The 20,452-nt window shown below is 36.9% G+C and overlaps 1 protein-coding gene across 1 annotated transcript in view; it reads right to left on the bottom strand.

Annotated features, from left to right (window-relative positions):
• MYO16 (myosin XVI) overlaps positions 1-20,452 on the bottom strand; it is a 746,727-nt gene that overhangs the window by 203,375 nt on the left and 522,900 nt on the right. The window lies entirely within an intron of this gene.

Genomic DNA, 20,452 nt, shown 5'->3' with positions numbered 1-20,452 from the left:
AAATATATTAGAAAGTCCATTCTGGATTATCTGAATTTTAAATTAATCATTTTATTTTTAAAATTCATTTTGAACTTAAATACAAAAAGACAGAAATATTCCATACTAAAATAGGATTACTTTTGAAACTATGAATCTCTATTTCACACTATATACTCTTTTGAAAAACTATGTAATAAAGACTACATATTTTCAAATATAACTTGCTTTTCTATGCTTTCTTCCGAGTTTTCTTTTGTTCTCTGCTGTGTTGCTTTTTTTCTCCCTTCCTCCCCACCTTGCACTAGAGAAAGCCACCATTAGATACAGATATGTGTGTGTGTGTGTGTGTGTGTGTGTGTGTGTGTGTGTGTGTGTGTAAAACTGCTATGCATCCTTCTATTTATTAGTTCTTTCTCTGGAGATGGGTGGCATCTTCCTTCATATATCCTTTGTAGTTGATTCTAGTATTTTAAAAACTCAAAATGACTTAGTCCTTCAGAGCTGTTCTTAGAACAATATTGTTGTTACTGTATACAGTGTTCTCTTGGTTCTGCTCATTTTGTGCTTTATTATTTCATGCAAGTCTTTCCATGTTTTTCTAAAATCAACCAGCTCATCATTTCTTATAGCACAGTAGTATTTCATCATAATCATGTCACAACTTCTTTAGCCATTTCCTAATTGATGAGTACCCCCTCAATTTGCAGTTCTTTGCCCCCACAAAAAGAACTGCTATAAATATTTTAGAACATATAAGCTCTTCTTCTCCTTTTTCCCAAATCACCTTGGGAGATATTGCTGGATCAAATGGAATAAACAATTTTAAAACTCTTTGGGCATAATTCCAGATTGCTCACTGAAATGAATGGATTAGTTCACAGTTCCATCAATAGCGTACTAGTGTCCCGATTTTTTCACATTCTAGATTAGTTATTTTCAAGGTGTTATTATTTATAAGATTTCCCTTAAATTACCCTAACCCTCTTCTTCTTTGGGTGCCTCATAACACTTTGTATCTGCTCTAAGCACTCACATTCTAGTTTGCATTTTATTGTATCTTCATTTTATAACTCTTCTTAGATTACTGGCTTCCTAAATAAAGGAACTATTTATTATCCACCAGTGTGGTGTAGTCGAAAAATAACACCAACAACAGCTACAGCAACAATAGCACATAAAATCTTGAAATCCAAAGGCCAAGATTTAGTCCTGATTACATCAGCTCCAGCTGCTTCTGATGATGCTGAAAATAGCATATCACTGATATCCAAAATGGGAGATAATTGTAAAGTCACCATTATTTGGCTTTAAAGTGGATTTTTTATGCTTTTGTGTGGAATTTGAAGGGGAATTCTTAAAGGTAAATAATGAAGTAAATGGTGAAGGCCAAATTCTTCATCATGCTCTTAGTTTATATGACTAACATTGATTTCACTGATTGTCCCCATTCCTCGGATATTCTTCCTCTTCATCTCTACCTCTTTGTTACCCTGGATCCCTTCAAGTACTCCCTAAAAACCCACCTTCTACAAGAAGCCTTTCCATATCCCTTGTAATTTAAGTGTTTTCTGTTTATAATTTCCTATTTATATTGCATATAGTTTATTAGTTGTTGTTTGTCCTTCATTCTTTTTTTTAATTAACAAAGTATTTTATTTTTTTCCCATTACATGTAAAGATAGTTCTCAACTTTTGTTTGTACAAGCTTTCCAATTTCAGATTTTTCTCCCTCCCTCCCCTCCTTCCCCCTCACCTAGACAACAGGTAATCCGATATAGGTTTTATATATATATATATATATATATATATATATATATATATATATATATATATATAATGACATTAAACATATTTCTGCATTAGTCATGTTATAAGACAAAAATCAGAGTAATGACGACAAACCTCAAAATAGAAAAACATCAGCACCAAAAACACAAGAAATAGTATGGTTCATTCAGCATCTACTCCACAGTTCTTTTTTTTTTCCTGGATTTGGAGATCCTCTTCTATCATGAGTTCCCTGGAACTCTTCTGTACCATTGCATTGGTGAGAAGAATATAGTCTGTCACAGTAGATCAACACTCAATGTTGATGATACTGTGTACAGTGTTCTTCTGGTTCTGCTCATCTCACTTATCATCAGCCCACGCAAGACCCTCCAGGTTTCTCTGAACTCTTCCTGCTCATCGTTTCATACAGCACAATAGTATTCCATTGTATTCATATACCACAACTTGTCCAGCCATTCCCCAATTGATGGGCATGCCCTCAACTTCCAATTCCTTGCCACCACATAAAGAGTAGCTATAAATATTTTTGTACATGTGGGTCCTTTCCCCCTTTCCATGATTTCTTTGGGCAAAAGACCCAAAAGTGGTATTGCTGGGTCAAAGGGTATGCACAGCATTATAGCTCTTTAGGCATAATTCCAAATTGCTCTCCAGAATGGTTGGATCAGTTCACAGCTCCACCAACAATGCATTAGTGTTCCAATTTTTCCACAGCTTCTCCAACATTTATTATTTTCCTTTTTTGTAATTTTAGCCAATCTGATAGGTGTCAGGTGGTACCTCAGAGTTGTTTTAATTTGCATCTCTCTAATCATTAGAGATTTAGAGCATTTTTTTTTTCATATGGGAATAGATAGCTTTGGTTTCTTCATCAGAAAACTGCCTGTTCATATCCTTTGACCATTTCTCAATTGGGGAATGACTTGGGTTCTTATAAATTTGATTTAGTTCCCTATAAATTTTAGAAATGAGGCCTTTATCAGAAGTACTGGACATAAAAATTGTTTCCCAGCTTTCTGCATCCATTCTAATTTTGGATGCTTTGTTTCTGTTTGTACAAAACCTTTTTCATTTAATGTAATCAAAATCATCCATTTTGCATATCATAACATTCTCTATCTTTTGTTTGGTCATAAACTGTTCTCCTTTCCAAAGATCTGATAGGTATACTATTCCTTTCTCTCCTAATTTACCTATGGTATCACCTCTTATGTCTAAATCATGTATCCATTTTGACCTTATTTTGGTATAAGGTGTAAGATGTTGGTCTATGCCTAATTTCTGCCATACTATCTTCCAGTTTTCCCAGCAGTTGTCCTTCATTCTTGAAGAGGACCATGGCAATGGGAGGTGATGTCATAACTTGCACTGAATTGAATTTAAGTGAGGAAGGGTGATGCAAGGTCACCAGCCTTACTCTCTCCTCAAGAGCCATCTGGGTCCAGTGGCAAGATATATACATCAGGATGACTGGAGATGGCCACAGATGTTTTAAGGCAATTGGGGTTAAGTGACTTGCCCACGGTCACACAGCTAGTAAGTGTCTGAGGTGAGATTTGAATTCAGGTCCTCATGAATTCAGGGCCAGTTCTCTATCCACTGCACCACCTATGTGATCCCAGTTTATTAGTACATAGTTGCTTGCATATTGTGTCCCTCACTAGACTGTGAGTTCCTCAAGAGCAGGGACTCTTGCCTTTTTTGTATCCCCAGTGTTTAGCACAATGACTGGCACATAAAAGGAGCATATCAAATGTCTATTGAATGATTTAGGTACCTTTCAATAAATCAGCCATTTTCATCGCATACTGAGAAACTGTTATACAAGTAGTGCTTTCATACACATTCTGAGGAGTGTCTTTAGGTGGTAGGAGGTCCATATAGTCCTGATATTCAAATGTTCAAAAGAATTTCAAAAGGAAATAACATGTACACAGGCACACATACAAATATATAGATGTATAGCATGTCCATGTGTAGAAGTATATATATATTCATAGTTGCCTAATGTTTTATTTGTGCAAAAGTCATATTAATGATTTATTATTAGCAAAGAATGTATTTTGAGGAGTTTAAATGGCAGGACCACAGACATTACACTGATCTCTCATTTAAAACTTGAATGGTCCATGCAGCTAGGCGGGCTGGTGGATAGATTGTCAGGCCTGAAGTCAAGAAGACTCATCTTCCTGAGTTTAAATCCAGCCTTAGATAATTGCTAGCTGTGTGACCCTGGACAAGTCACTTGACCCTATTTGCCTCAATTTTCTCATCTTTAAAATAAGCTGGAGAAGGAAATGATGAATCCACTCCAGTATATTTGGCAAGAAAACCCGCAAATGGGGTAAAAAAGAGTCAGACGTGGATACTGAAAACAACTGAACAACAATAACTAAGTGATCAATGTCAAATCTTTGCAGTCTAATTGCAGGTTTAGAGTTCATGACTATACAATTAAAGGAATCAAAATAGTCTATTCTGAAAAATAAACCTGGGAACTCACTAACATAGTGGAGGCACAGTTGCTCGGGAAAAAGCTCTGGATATGGAGTTAAAGACTTGGGGTTAAATCCTAGCTCTATCACTTTACTAGCTGTGTGACCTTGGGCAACTTTTCTGGGCCTTAATTTACTTCTGAATGGGACATGACAAGATTGCATCCAGATCTATATCTAGGATCCTATGTCCTAAAGAGCTACGCTCCTCAGACACAAATAATAAATACATTTATCCCTCATCATATGGCTTATGAGTGATTAGTAAGTAGTTTTTTTGTTTGTTTGTTTTTCAGGGCAATGAGGGTTAAGTGACTTCCCCGGGGTCACACAGCTAGTAAGTGGCAAGTGTCTTTGGCCAGAGTAAGCAGCTTGTTAAAAAACAAGAGTTGATTAGCTTGGCAGGGCAAATCCAAGCTGTTTGATATTTATTCATCATTGCACACATGAGCAAAAATGAGGGAGAATATGATTGCTGGATGGCTTGGGATGAGTTGACTACTCTGACTTTCATTTTTTTCATTGGAAAATTACAGGAGTTGGACTAGATGTTCTCTGAGGAGTTTTTCTGCTCTTTCTCTGACACCATATTATCAGCAATATTTTCATTCTATACTATGTATACATTCACTATGTTAAAAATAATTTATTTCTAAATTTAAAAACTCAAAGCAAATGAAATAAATTAACCACGATGGTGTAGGAAAGCAAATAGCTTTAACTGTCATTGCAGCATAATTTATATAATTGTGTAATTAATATAATTACATCACATAGTTGTGCATATGTAATTAAGAACTCTTATTACTGATTTGTGAAATTAATTATGTCCATTATGTTTTCAAAGCGTATGACATTATATCTCATAAAAATGACAATATACACCTGTTTCTAAATAATCATCAATTATATTTGTAACAGGATGCTGTTACATATTACATGAATAATTTTTGGCATAAATTCTTCCTTCATACCACAGATGTCATAAAGATCATAAGGGGATTAGCATAGATGAAATATTTTATGCTACCATTGGTTTCAATATCAGATTTTGAACTGATTTTTAATTCCATGTTGAAAATATTATTTTTATTTCAAAAATGGCAAGACTAGCATGACAATAAAATTTTTTGATTAGAGATTTTTTTAGAAGAAAATGTCCTTTTTATATTTAAAAATAAGACAAATTATTTTGAACTGGACTTCTGATTTCATAGGTTTTGAGACTCCATCTTGGACATTCCATCTGTCAATGTGAATTGGCAAGTCTTCTGTAATACATGACCTTGAAAAGTTGTGTGGCTCTCCAAGAGAATGTTATTTGTAAGAAGGCATACAAACAAAATGTAGTAGAGACAAGATTAAAAGCCCAGCTCTTGACCTTACTGCCAGTTCTATCTACTATCCTACATCACCTCTCAGTATCAAGATATAATTTGAGCATAAAAGGGAATATGGCTAAATTAATAATCATATTATATTTCCCAGTATCTTTAAATGACACAATAATCTATCTGAAACATAAAAGTCATTTAGTGCACAAAAATTATTTCCTTCACGCAGATGTTCAAGTGAATAAGCATTGATTAAGCACCTGCTAAGATTCATTACATGTATTCTTAATTTCTAGAATAGTTGATTTGACAAAAGCTACTGATTTGGGATTGGATTCTCCTGATTTATGACCATGAAGTGTCAAGGATGAAATATATTTTTGAGTTGTACTGAATATGTTTTACTTATAAAATTCTAGTTTTGAGGACCTGAAATAAGGTCTTTTATTTATTTATTTATTTGTTTGTTTGTTTGTATGTTTGTTTTTACATATAGGTGCTTCCATGGGAAACTAATCAAATTCTTTTTTGAACTATTTCAATATACACGAATTAAACCAAAATCCCTCTTTAAAGTCCAAAGTTAAAGTTCTGTTGAGTAAGGGTAAAGAATATAAGGGAATCTAGTGAGTTAGGTTGTTTATTTGTTTCTTTGGGCAGAAACCAGACCTTAAATTTCTTTGTTAGAGAAAATTCCCAGTAAGGAAACACTTTGTTCATGAAGATCACCACCTTTTCTGCAACTTATAATTTTAGAGAGCTGACTATGCACTGAATGGTTAAGTGATTTGCCCAGGGTCACATAACTAGTATTTATTAGTAATGCTGTGGATTTGCTAAAATATTGTCATGCAGTAAATAAATTCTCAAAGGATATGAACAGATTAAAAAAATAGCAACCTACAAATGATCTTATGAAAGCATGCTCATAATCAAAGATTCATAAACTGGGTCACAGCCCCACATTAGGTCATATAACTGAATATGAGGGGTGACAAAATTTTTGGCAACAGTAAAAGCTTATGTATACCTATTTTATATACCTATATACCAAGGGTGGTAGAAAATTTCTCAGGTGAAAAGGGATTGTGAGTGGAAAAAGTTTAAGAAACCCTGCTCTAAGTCAGTAATCATTGAAGAAATGCAAATTAAAATATCCCTAGAATTTTTATTTCACACCATGAAAATCAGTAGGAATGATAACAATAGGAACAGTCAGTTCTAGCAGAGATTTGGGGAGGTAGGCAGTGCAGTTGGTGGAATATCCTACCATTTTAGATATCAGTTTGGAATTATGCAGGAGAAGTGACTAAATGCTTTCTATTCTTTGATGCAGTTGATATGGGTCTGGGGTACCTCTTCTTGAGAAGTAAGGAGATAAACCCATTAGACATGGATGCTGCCTGATCAGAGCCAGGGGACAGAGATACCTCCAGAAGTCAGGACCACCACCCCTCATTCAAGCTTTTCCTATCTCACCCCTCATTCAAGGTTTCTCTATCACCAAAAGGAACTTTCCATTGTCAGGTGGTCACCCCATCTTTCCTCTATAAAAGCTTTGGTCTTTCTTCTATTTGATGAGAAAAATGTCTTTAAGTCATCACCTCCCTGTGAAGGGAAGTCTTTGACTTCACAACCTGTCACTTTTTCTAAGAGCCCAAATAAAATTCTATTTTATTCTAATTGGACTTTGTGTGAGAGTGTAATTCTTTACAGAAAAATACCAAAGAATCCCTACTACCTATTTCCCTTGTGACTCAGTAATATCACTACTAAACCTATACATGGAAGGCAAAGACAAATAAAAGTCCAATATAAACAAAAGCATTCATAGCAGCTGTCTCTGTAGAAGTAAAGATTTGGAAACAAAGTGGGTGCCTATCAATTGGAGAATGTCTGTAAAAAAAAAAAACCAAACAATTGTGGCATATGGATATAATGGAACATTATTGTGTACTAAGACAGCAAATATGAGGACTTCAGAAGAAAACATGGGAAGACACCTAACACTGACATGGATTAAAATAAGCATAACCAAACAAACATTACAATGGCTATACCAATTTACATCAATAGATCACTAAAGAGAAATCCAGATCTGCACAACTAAAAAAAACAAAACAAACAAACAAAAAAACCCCCAACAAAGCAGTAATGGTAGAGAAGAATATTTCACAGAAAAGTGACTCCTAAAAGAGCATGTTATACATACATTGTCAAAGGATTTATAATTAAGAGTGTTGTTGCTTTATTATTCTGTTTCAAAGCAATTTCAGTTGATTGAGAACTGATATATGACTGATTTCATTTACTCTCATTCTCAGACCAATGAATTGCCTGGGGCTGATGGGATTTTGTCAGTTCTAGCTTCTGATTATTTTGTAGATCAAACCAAAACTCTCCCCTCCAAAGAATCTCAAGATTTCTTTACATAACCTTTGCTTGTTAGGAAACATTTTACCATTAGAATGTATGAGATATTTAACTCTCACAAAGGTAATCTCATCACTCTCAGGTTTTTATACAAAAGAAGTTAGCTGGTGAATTTATGAGGTAAATTAACCCAGAGGCAATATCTTCCCTTTCTCATTTCTATTACCCCACATAAACTCTGTCCCCAGTCCCTATCTTTGACTATTCCTAGCACTCACTATGGTGGTGTCCCGAGTTATAACTCCTCTGCCCAGACTAAAGACCTCAATTTTATTATATTGATTGTTTCATTAATTTTCAGGTTAACAAAAGAAGGATTCAATTTGAACAGTTAATGAGGAAAGGTATTTTCAGAAATGTTTTTGATGTTAAAACAAAAGGCATCAAAAACATATATTTAAAAATACCTAGAAAGTTAGAGAAGTCATAGACATTTTAGTTTAAATAACCATAGACTTGAGACTTATAATAAACTTTGCATAAGACTGCTTGTTGTCTTATTTCTACAAGAAGCAATGAGCATTCATAAGAAGTTGCTAAATATGGGGCAGCTAGGTGGCTCAGTAGATAGAGCTCCGGCCCTGGAGTCAGGAGTACCTGAGTTCAAATCTGGCCTCAGACACTTAACACTTACTAGCTGTGTGACCCTGGGCAAGTCACTTAACCCCAATTATTCTCTCGTAGACTGAAAATAATTGCCATTTTTCATTTTTTAGTTTTACTATAAAATTAGGAATATGTGCCAAATATTTCTGTAAAATAAATATATACTAAGAGAAGTTCATGCAAACTTAGGGGTAAGTGAGCTTTAGTGAAAAGAAGTCTGGATGTTGTTTTAAGGGAAAAAAAAGAGTTTCTATGTGATAAACTGGATGATCATAAGCAAGTCATTTAATCACAGTCGTCTTAAAAATGAGACTGAGAACAACTTAAAAAGTCAATTAACTGTGTTGTTATCAAAATTAAATGATGTAATGCATGCAAATTACTTTGTAATACTTAAAGCATCATCATCTTTTCTTTCTTTTTCTTTTTCTTCTTTCTTTTATTTTAGCACTATTGAAAATGGTCTCGGTTCAAAAAAGTCCATATTATTTTTTAAAAGTTGATTGCAATAAAGTAAATTATAGTGCATGAAGTGAATCAGATAAGCATCAATTTGAAATATGAAAATATTTCTTCTCACAGACCCTAAAGGAGTCAATGGAGATTTTAAGCAAAATAAGTGGAAAATTCAAAATACTTGTGTAAGACTCTCAAGCAAATTACTATTCACAAATGAAGGCATTGTACAAATGTAGATTAGTAGTCATCACTACCCCACCACTGAGAAATGGGAATCCACAATAAGACTTTGATGAAAGAAACCCACAATTACCATTTTAAGTGAATTTTGCAATAATGCTTTAGTATCTATTGGCTTGACATATCCATTCATCTGTCTGTGCAGCCATTCAACAATGAGTAGATACTGATAGGATCTGATAATGAAAGATATTAGTATAATGTACTGACCAAATTCAATTTTGATCTACATTTTTTTTTCCTCAGAAAGGAATCCTAAAGGATAACAGTTCACACTTAGGTAGAGCTTAATAAAATACAAAGAACCAAAAAAAGAAAGTGTTTCCCTTTCAACATTATGAGGTACTTTATTAGGAAAAGTTATTACCTCAGTTAGTCTCATTTTATATGTTCAATTATCATCTTTATTCATAAGATACCCTAATCTGTATATCCAAACCCCTTTGTTCTTCTTATCTCTAAGACCCATATTTCCAACTTCCTGTGAGAACCTGAATGTTCTTCCAAGCTGTACAAACTCAACCTGATCAAAACTAAGCTCATCATTGAGTCCACCTAAACCAACCCCTCCTCTACACTTCCCTTTGCTTGTAGATGGCAAAGTCATCCTCCCAAGTGCAGAGGTTTGAAGCCTTGGTTATCTTTGATAATTTTCTCTCTGCTAATACCTCCCAACCTGATCCAATCAGTTGTGTGTCTTCTATGTACATACTATTTCCTGCTTCAATTTTTTTTATCTATTATGATATTATCAGACACTCACCTCCTGCCTAAACTACTCTCATACCTCTCTGCCTCCAATGGTTTACCATTTCAATCTATCCTTCTCACAATCACCAACTGTTCCTAATGTAAAAAAATAGGGCCATGTTTCTTTCCTACCCAAAAAGCATTCAGTGATTCCACATTATAAATTCTTTAGCCTGTCATTTAAAGCTTCCCAACATTCAGTTCTATGACCTATCTTTATAGTTTTTTCTTTTTGCTTTATTCTCCCATGTCATTGATTTTCTTTCCAACCAAATTAGACTAGCTCTTCTCCAATCCATCTTACTCCCAGAATTCACTAAAGTCTACCTCTCACCAAGGCTGCATATGATTCCTACACTTACCCTACTTTTAGGAGACCTGAAGCAGGACCTGGCCTATGAATGCCAATATGAGCAGCAGACCTGCAAAGTGATTCTAGAAATGAACAACTTTCTCCAGTATTTCCATAAAACCATCTCTGACCTTATGGAGCAGAAAGTGTATGAGGTCCAAATAAGGAAGTTGGGTGTCGAGCAATGTCATTGATCAAAAAATCTATGAGATCCAGGAGATCTATGAAAACAGCTGGACTAAGGTGACTGAAAGGTTCTTCAAGAACAACCCTCAGTCAGAAGCAGAGGCCATCACCTCACAAGTTGGCAACAATGCCAGTTTCCTGATCCTGCTTTGCTAGTTGTAATTTCAGCTTTCTTATAGACACATAGATGTCAAAGTCAGTGGTGGTCTTTCCTTGGAACAGAGATTTGAATCCTATCAAAACCACAACAAACTTTTCAACTCCATTCTCAATGTTATTGGTTCTATTCCCTTTGAGTTACCCTTCCAGTGGCTGTGGGCTATCACTGATGAATTTATCTACAAGTTTCAATCATGCAGTCAATACCAACTCAAGACAGCACCCCAAAAATCAAAAGATGAAATTGACTTCTTTGTTCTAACTCCCAGATCTGGAATGTCTACAGCATTCTCAATGTGCTTATTTCCTAGTAGACAAATCCAATATCTATCAGCATATTGATGAAAGTATCGACCTGCAGCTATAGGAGAAGTACCATGCCAGGATACTGAGAATGCAGAAGGGGGACTCCCAGGTAAAGGAAGAGATCTTTAGCCCTTTCTGTTGCAGCTGAAGATGTTTATGGAGGTGGTACAGCAGCAGGCCCAACTCTCCACAATCTGGAGCTTCCTGGTAGCTCTATACTACCATCTCCATTTTCAAACTGATCTGCTTATTGGACCTCAACAAGTAGAAGTCCTGTATCAAGCTGCTGGTCTTCAAGCACAAGATGAAGAACCTGGTGTGGATAAATGATATCTCAGCTATGTATAGGTAGTTCCAGTTGGCCTCTAAGGTGGATGTCTACTTTCCAAGATAGAATCTGAAGCCCTTCTCTTCTGTGGAGCAGACTTAGCTCTGAGATTTCTGTTTGCTTGGAACCCAAATGAATGATTCATGGGATATTTGACCCTTTGAGATAAATAGAAAGAGGCCACTAGATGGTAAGGTGGGGAAGGGGTCGGGGGCAGTTTGAAGTATAGTGATGCCTTTAGGTGGAATAGGTCCTGGAGCTTTCTCATGAATGGTCCCCATTTGATGTAGCTCATGTGATAACAGGCAGCAAATTCAGAGCACAAAGTGGGTGAACCACCCTCTGGCCTCTGCCTTGTTCAGGTCACATCCAGAGGGCCATACGGCTACTTTTGGGAATAACATTTCCATGAGGAAGCTAGAGGTTGACCAGAATGAGGAGTGCATTTTCAACAGTGTTGTTTGAGGATCATTTGAGAGAAGGGAAGATACTCACAGAGAGGAGACTTAGGAGATAGGAGCCTCCATGAGATATTTCAGTCTTTGAAGGGTCTCATTTGGAAAAGGGTTAGATTTGTTCTGGAACAGTGGATAGGATGTGCAGAATGGCTCATTTTGGCTTGATGAAAAGGAAGAACTAAGAGAGAAAGTGGTCCCCAGAATGGAATTACTAGGCTCACTCAGTAAGATAGAGGAGGTCACTGCCCCACACCTCAAAGTCTTCTTCCTGTCTGAGGCTGGACAGCCTTGGGGCAGGGGAGTGTAGAGAGTTCTCTTTGGGGATCTTTCTGCTCACTCATCTGTTTAACCTATTGGGTTCTGAAGCACTTTCCCGTCCTCCTCTGCCATTCTCTTCTTTTGTAAAAAAGAAGACTGAACCTTAAGGGTCAAGAAAGCAGATTTATCTGTCCTTTCACTTCTATACTCAGCCCCTGAATTAATGACTTTACAAGAATCAAACAGATTAGTTCCTTTTGCAAAATGAGAATGGTGAAACTTGACTTCTGAGGTACATGTAATTGAGAGTTACTCAGCTGCAGCAGATAGATGGTTCAGTGGGTAGTATTGGCCCTGGAGTCAGGAAGACCTGAGTTCAAATGTGGTCTCAGATACCTACTACCTATTTGACCCTGGGCAAAGCATTTAACCCTGTTTGCCTCAGTTCCCTCATGTGTAAAATGAGCTAGAGAAGGAAATGGCAAAACTACTCCATTATTTTTGACAAGAAAACCCCAAATTGGATCACAAAGAGTAGAACACCAGTGAAACTACTGAAAAATATCAACTCACTTGTAAGAGGAGGCTGTCCTTGGGCTCTTCCACAGAGGATGACTGCTGGGTGGGCCAGGGATTCATCAGAACAGACAGGAATCCTTGTCATTTCAGCCTTGTTCTGGGCTGTATTTGCCACTACCAGGGCAGTGAGAGGCCTCCACCCCCAATTTTCCCTTTCCTTTTCTCCCTCCCTCTCCTTCCGTTCCTGCCCCCACCCCATGTAAAAAACCTTGGTTTGAAAAGCACTGTTCTTATTTATAAATATATATATATATATACATATATATATATATATATAATATAACTATGTTTACTTCATGTTTGCTTCACTTGTGCTTCTGAATATTCATTTCTGGCAAAGAATGGAAACTTTGTGTGTACACACAGGTCGAGTACATTTTCAAAAATAATCAAATTTTTCTATGGAATAATTAGGGCTGCTCCCATAACTAAATATCATCCTTTCCTAAGCTATCCATAATGCCTGCAATTCTGATATTAGAGCTGAATTTCTAAGGAATGTTATTTAAGAACTGACCCTTATTAAAATGGAGATTTCCCTTGCAAAGTTAACACATTATGTCCTATGAATCCCTGAAAAATAATGTATTTAATGAGGTTGCCTCTGCCCAATAGGACAGGTGAGTTTGCTTACTGTAAAATGAGACATAGAAACATATATTATGAAAAGACATATAATGGTACAGAGCCAGGGAGACTTTAGAAATGGTTCATTGCACCACTGTGGGGATGCCTGGACAGCCACGGTTTCAGTAAGTGCTTCAAATGAGGCTGGCATGAATTGGAAAAATATCATAGAAAGGAGCCATTGGACAACATCACATACAGACCAGTTTATTGGGACTAGCTGTGATCCTCAGCCAGGGTCTCAGAATATTTAGCAGTAGCAGGAAGAAAAGAGAGATATTTGGGTTTGTCAAGGGCACCTTAAGAACTGGAAGGCAGTATCCAGGATTAATTTTGGGCAACTGCTTGGAACTCACCACATACACCCTGCCTCTACATCTTGTTTCTTCCCTGGGCATTCATTATCAGAAAAATGAAAGGAAAGCAGAAATATGGGCAGAAGCCAAATAGTGGAAAGCATGGGAAATTCAAACTTCATTCTTCTTGCTATTTTATCAATATTAAATTCCATATTTTTTTTCTTATGGGAATATAAATAGCATGATTAATTTTTAGTGTGACAGTATCCCTTATACATATTATAGCTAATATGTTGTCATTAGTATTATAGTGGATAAAGGTCTTTGACTTGTTATTAAGAAAACCTACCTTATTGACTTATTAGCTGGGTGACTCTGGGCAAGAAGCATTAAGTGCTTCTCAACCTTAGTTTCCTCTTATATAAAATGGGGATGCTAATAACACCTACCCTTCAAGGTTATAGGACAGATAAAATAAAATAATATATCATAAAATAATAAAAAGTAATAATACAGGTGCTTTACTAAACTTTAAAACACTATATAAATGTTAGCCATTATTTTTGTTATATAATGATTTTTGTCAACTATTACCAATCATGAATATTTTTAGGAAACATTTACCTATAAAATTCATTTTAAAATATCATTTAAGTTTTAAAACTATGAAAGGAAAGCTATCCTTTTTGCTTATACTGCACTACTTAGCAATATTCATTTACAGTTTTCCCAGTAGATGCCAAATGAAAAGTGGAGTATAAAATATGTAATAGTGGCAGTTTTGTATTTAGTTTGAAAGTACTTGCTGTGTCACCAAAGGACCACAATAAATAAAATTAAAAAATAAATTATGTCAGCACCCCACCAAAGGGGGAGAAGAAAGTTCACACCATTGCTGTGAATCACAGCATTTCCAGCTACAGGGTTGCTTGGATCAACAAAGCTAAAAACGAAAGAAACATCAAACCTCATAAATTGTCCTCTCCTCTGAAGGCTGTCAGGCTGCTGCTTTGGCTAATCATCAAAAGAAGGGGATTTCAGAGTTGAGATTGTGCCACCAAAAAAGCATTTTACTATCAAGATAAGAATTCATTTCCTTGAATGGAAAGCAAGAGCATTGTGGCTAAATTCACCTACTTAAGAGGGAACATGGGGGAAAGAGCTGGCATTTCAATGCATAAGCAAAAAGGAACCGATTTTAATATTTTCCACTTTCATGAAACTGTGACCTGATCAATATGGGTACTCTGTCCAACAACGTAGATTATGACAGGCGCATTCACATCTGCCCGGTCTCAGTGATTTTTCCCAGTGTGCTCCTAGCAGTCAGCCACAGAGGTTCTACTGAATGTTAGATCTGCATGTGAATGAAGATTGTCCACTTCTCATCTCTCAGTCTAGTTATGGGAACAGTTCATCTCTTTTGTTCTTTGGTGACTCAGAACTTGAGGTTTTGAGACAAGTTTCTATTCCATGACTTGTGGCCATGCACTATGATTAGCAGAGTATCAGTATTAAAAAATGGATCCTATTAACCTCAACTATATATGAGACTAGGTTCTAGATAACAGTCAGTCTAGTCTGTTATTGCTTTTCACTTGTGTTATAATGTTGCTTTGAGAATGAAGGACAAACAACAATGGTCAGAGGCAAAGAGATGAGTATCCCAGAAATAAAATAAAGTATACCAAGACATGTGTAAGATCATGTGATTTTTTACAAGGGAAATTTTCTATAATTATATTCAAGAATAAATCTGAGGGGCAGCTAGGTGGCGCAGTGGATGGAGCACCAGGCCCTGAAGTCAGGAGGACCTGAGTTCAAATTTGACCTCAGACACCTGACAACTTACTAGCTGCATGACCCTGGGCAAGTCACTTAACCCCAACTGCCTCACTAAAAAAAAAAAAGAATAAATCTGGGTAGGATCTCATTCAATTAAATATTTTTTTTTCTTCTAAGTCTGACAATTCTCAGTTAGGAAAAGAACTAGAGGGGCAGCTAGGTGGAGCAGTGGATAGAGCACCAGCTCTGGAGTCAGAAGGACCTGAGTTCAAATCTGGCCTCAGACACTTAACACTTACTAGCTGTGTGACCCTGGGCAAGTCACTTAACCCCAATTGCCTCACTAAAAAAAAAAGAAAGAAAGAAAGAAAGAAAGAAAGAAAAAGAACTAGAGACATTACCTGGTAAGAGGTGTAGAATACAGTAATTTAAAATAAATTTTAATATCAAATTATGAACTAGATATTCGAGTAGTATTTAATAGAAATTTCATAGAAAAGGGCCAATTGTGGCAAACTGGTAAAAGGGACAGAAAACAAATAAACAAACCAACCCAGCATGGGACTGAGAAGTGGGAGACAGATTCTATTTCTGATTTTTTTTTTTGCTTTAAATTTTCATTTTATTTAGAATTTTCCCCAAGTTACATGAAAAAAAAAAAAACAAATTTTAGTCACATTGATTTTTTGAAACTTTGTGTTCTAAATTTTCTTTCTTCCTCCCTTCTCAACCCTCCATAAGAAATCAAGCAATTCAATATAAGTCATACATGTTCAGTTATGCAAAACATATTCACATTAGTCAGGTTGTAAAAGAAAATAGACAAAATAACTTTAGAAAAAGGAGCTAACAAATAAAATTATACTTCAATCTTCATTCAGATACCATCAGTTCTTCCTCTGTTCATGGTTTGCATTTTTCATACATCCTTCTGATATCATCCTGCTCATCATTTCTTTCACAGTTACTATTGCTAACTGTATTACCTCCATCTTATTCCCTCCCCTTGATATTTACTCTATTTTCTATCTTCCTTCACCCTATCCCTCCTTGAAAGTATTTTGCCCTCCCTTCCTTTGCCCCACTCCCCATCACATTCCCTTCCCACTTTCCCTAATGGCAAAATATACTACTATACTCACTTGAGTGTGTATGTTATCTGATCCATTTTTACAAAGTGCCTTGTTATGTCATGACTTTCCTTAGTTTCTTCATCTGTAAAATGAGAAGACTAGAATCTAGGATCTCTAACATCTTATGGATATGGATATCCTATGGATACTTTAAGAGGAAAAGCATGCTTAAATTATTCACTTAGAATTCTTTGAGTGGGCTAAATATGCACAAAAATATCCTGAGCTATGTTAACTTCCAAAATGCAAAAAAAAAAAAAAAAAAAGTGAAATTACCACAAGGACTGAAGTCAGGACAGGGAACTGACTTAGGGGACAGGAAGCAAGAATTGTGGATGATCTGTCACTCCACCAGTCAGGAAATGATAAACAGTATGTTTTCTCAGAAAGTGGTTTGAATGGTTGATCTCATTTAACTTGAAATACATTTGTAAACCGAAAAGCCCTGTACAAATGTAAAGTATTATCATGATTATCAGTACTACTGATAAATTAAAAACAACAACAAAAAAAAAACCCAGATGATCAGTGGAGACAAGATTATGGAGGACAGGCAGTAAGCTCTTAGAAGTCACACCATGAAGGCTCCAAAAAAATGCACAAGTAACGCCATAGGACAATTCCTACAGCAGCAGAATCCACAAAAAAAAGGCTGAGACAATTTTCCATTTCCAGCCAAAGACAGCTTAGAAGTTTGGCAGGAGGGGGCTGCTGTACCATGAAAGGAGTGGAACTCAACCCCTGGTGCCACACTGACACAGATCCAATCCTAGGCAAGCCTCACCAGAGAAAGAGATCCCTGGAGCCTCTGAATCAGCTGCAGCACCAGTGTCGTCTGGAACTAAGTCCACAGTTTGGTGAGAGGGTTGAGGGGTTGGTGGAGAGTCAGGTGCGGGTTATTACTGGGGTCTCTGCTGTCACTGGGGCAAAACTTAGATGTTTCACCCCTGCTGGGAACCAGGAAGTAGGCTTGATTGGTGGTGGCCCACGTGGGGGAGGGGTGCAGGCTCATTGGAGCTAACAACCACAGCACACAAAGTTTTGCTGCCTGGTTAATTGGCAAGTTGGCCAATTAACTTGCACCTCCTTAAATAATACCACCTTAGACCCCCAAAACTTGGGACAGTATATCCTGGAAATAGTAGTAGGCCTCCACCAGTCACAGACGACCATGGATCAGTGCCTTGAAGAGCCACTGGCCACAGTGTGGCTGTACAGTCCGATATGGGAGCCGCAGCTCCTGAGTGACTTATAATCAGTAACTGCCGCATCCTGTGTTATATCTACCCCATGAGGAGTAGCTGCAGTATCCTCCCAAGGGTGCTGGCCTGGGCGGATCAATATGGAAAACAAGCTGTTGCCTATGCAGCAGGTTTTCCCTCTCTGCAACATGGGTGGACCCAAAGGAGAGGCAGAGCCAATACAGTTTGGCACCAGTGCCGCCATAGGAGTTGCCAGAGGGATGTGATGTCCAACATTCAACTGCCTAAGGGACTCTGACTTCTGATTTTTCCTCGGGGTTAACTCCTGAAGCCTTTCCCATATATGTTTATAGCTGCAAGGCAGCGGAGGTTTAAAATCAGGGTTTCCTTTGAGACACATACTATTGGAGCATTTTATAGAGAGTGGGAGCTTATCCCTACTCCCACCCCGGCATGACAAACCTTTGGAACCATAGTGGAAATAGTGCCCCACTTTAAGAAGGAGTTAAAAGTCAAGTAAAAGATGGCAAGACAGAGAAAGATGAAGACCATAGAAAGTTTATGTAGTGATAAGGAAGATCAAGGAAAGAACTTAGATATCACCTTCGAGAAAATTGTCAGGGAAAATTTCCCTGTTATTCTAGAAGCAGAAGGCAAAATAGAAATTGAAAGAATTCACTGATCACCTCCTGAAAGAGATCCCAAAATGAAAACTCACAGGAATATTATAGCCAAATTCCAGAGCTCCCAGGTCAAGTAAAATATATTGCAAGTAGCCTGAAGGAAACAATTCAAGTACTTTGGGGCCACAGTCAGGATAGCACAAGGTTTAGCAGATTCTACAGTAAAGGACCAGAGGGCATGGAATATGATATTCTAGAGGGTAAAGGAATTGGCATTACAACAAAAAATCACTTACCCAGCAAAACTGATTATAATCTTTCAGAGGAAAAAATGGGACTTCTGAAAAAGAGGACTTTTAGGTATTTGTGATGAAAAGACCTGAACTGAATAGAAAATGTGACTTTCAAATACAAGAACATAGAGAAGCATAAAAAGGTAAACAGGAAAATGAAATTAAGAGGGATGTTTAAAAGTTAAACTACTTACATTCCTACATGGGAATAAGAAATTTCTCAGTATTAGGGCAGATGATAAAAATAAATTTAGACAGAGGGATAAATAAATTTAGACAAAAGTGGGAATTGACAATGAAGGGATGATATCTGTAAAGCATTTACTTTTTGTTTATCTTTTTGTCTTGTGGGGTGGTCACATTGCTGCTCTATGATGACATCTTTAGGGTAAAATTGAGGGGTGAGAGGACTGCACTGCGGGAGGGGGAAGGGGAGACATAAAATGTGGTGAAATTCCACAGGAAAGAAACAGGAAAGGACTTATGGAGTGGGGGGAGAGATGAGGGAGGAGCAGGGTAGTGAAATAACCTTAGACTTATCAGAATTTGCTCAAAGTCCTTAATCTCATCACAGTTGGCTCAAGGAAGGAATAATGTGATTGGGTGGAGTGATCTATCTAACCCTGCAGGAAAGTAGGAGGGGAAGGGGATAAGGAGGGAGGAATGAAAGAAGGGAGGGTAGAGTGGGGAGGGATCAGTCAGAAGCAAATCCCTTTTGAGGAGGGATAGGGTCAAAGAAGATAGATAATAGAGTAAATATCATGGGGAAAGGAACAGGATGGAGGGAAACAGTTAACAATAGTAACTATGAAAAAGAAAAAAGTGAAAAAAATTGTACAAAAAATACTTACAGCAACTTTTTGTGGTGGCTAAGAACTGGAAATCAAAGGATTGCCCATCAATTGGGGGATGACTAAACAAGCTGTGGTATATGATTGCTATAAGAAATGACAAGTAGGATGATTTCAGAGAAACCTGGAAAGAGTTATATGAACTGATGTACTGTGAAGTGAGCAGAATCAGGAGAACATTGTGCACAGTGACAGTATTATTGTTCTATGAGCAATTGGGAATGACTTAACTCTCAATAATACAATGATCCAAGACAATCCCAAAGGATTAAAGATGAAGCATACTATACACCTCCAGAGAAAGAACTGATTGACTGAACACAGACTGAAGCATAGTATTTTGTGCTTTAAAAAAAAAAAGTGTCTTTTTTTTTTTAAGTGAGGCAATTGGGGTTAAGTGACTTGCCCAGGGTCACACAGCTATTAAGTGTTGTGTCTGAGGTGGGCTTTGAACTCAGGTACTCCTGACTCCAGGGCAGGTGCTCTATCCACTGTGCCACCTAGCTGCCCCCTAAACTTGAGTCTTTTTATATAAAATTACTAATATGGTAATGTTTTACATAATTGCACATGTAAGGGGCAGCTAGATGGTGCAGTGGATAAATCACTGGCCCTGGATTCAGGAGGGCCTGAGTTCAAATCTTGCTTCAGACACCTGACACTTATCAGTTGTGTGACCCTGGGCAAGTCACTTAACCCTCATTTGTCCCATCAAAAAAAAATTAAAAAATAAAATAATTGTAGATAATATAAAAAATACTTGGGAATAATCGTACATGTATAACCTATTTTTATTGCTTACCAACTCAGGGAGAGGGGAGGGTAGGGAGGGAGGGAATAAGAGAGGGATAGAATTTAGAACTCAAAACTTTAAATAAAAGGTTATTGGACTAAAAAAAAATAGCTGATCTGCTTAAAGGAAG

The sequence above is a fragment of the Dromiciops gliroides genome, chromosome 3 (genome assembly GCF_019393635.1).
Source record: "Dromiciops gliroides isolate mDroGli1 chromosome 3, mDroGli1.pri, whole genome shotgun sequence".
Taxonomy (NCBI): domain Eukaryota; kingdom Metazoa; phylum Chordata; class Mammalia; order Microbiotheria; family Microbiotheriidae; genus Dromiciops; species Dromiciops gliroides.
The sequence above is the reverse complement of the archived record's forward strand: the minus strand, read 5'-3'. Positions and strand labels throughout refer to the sequence as shown.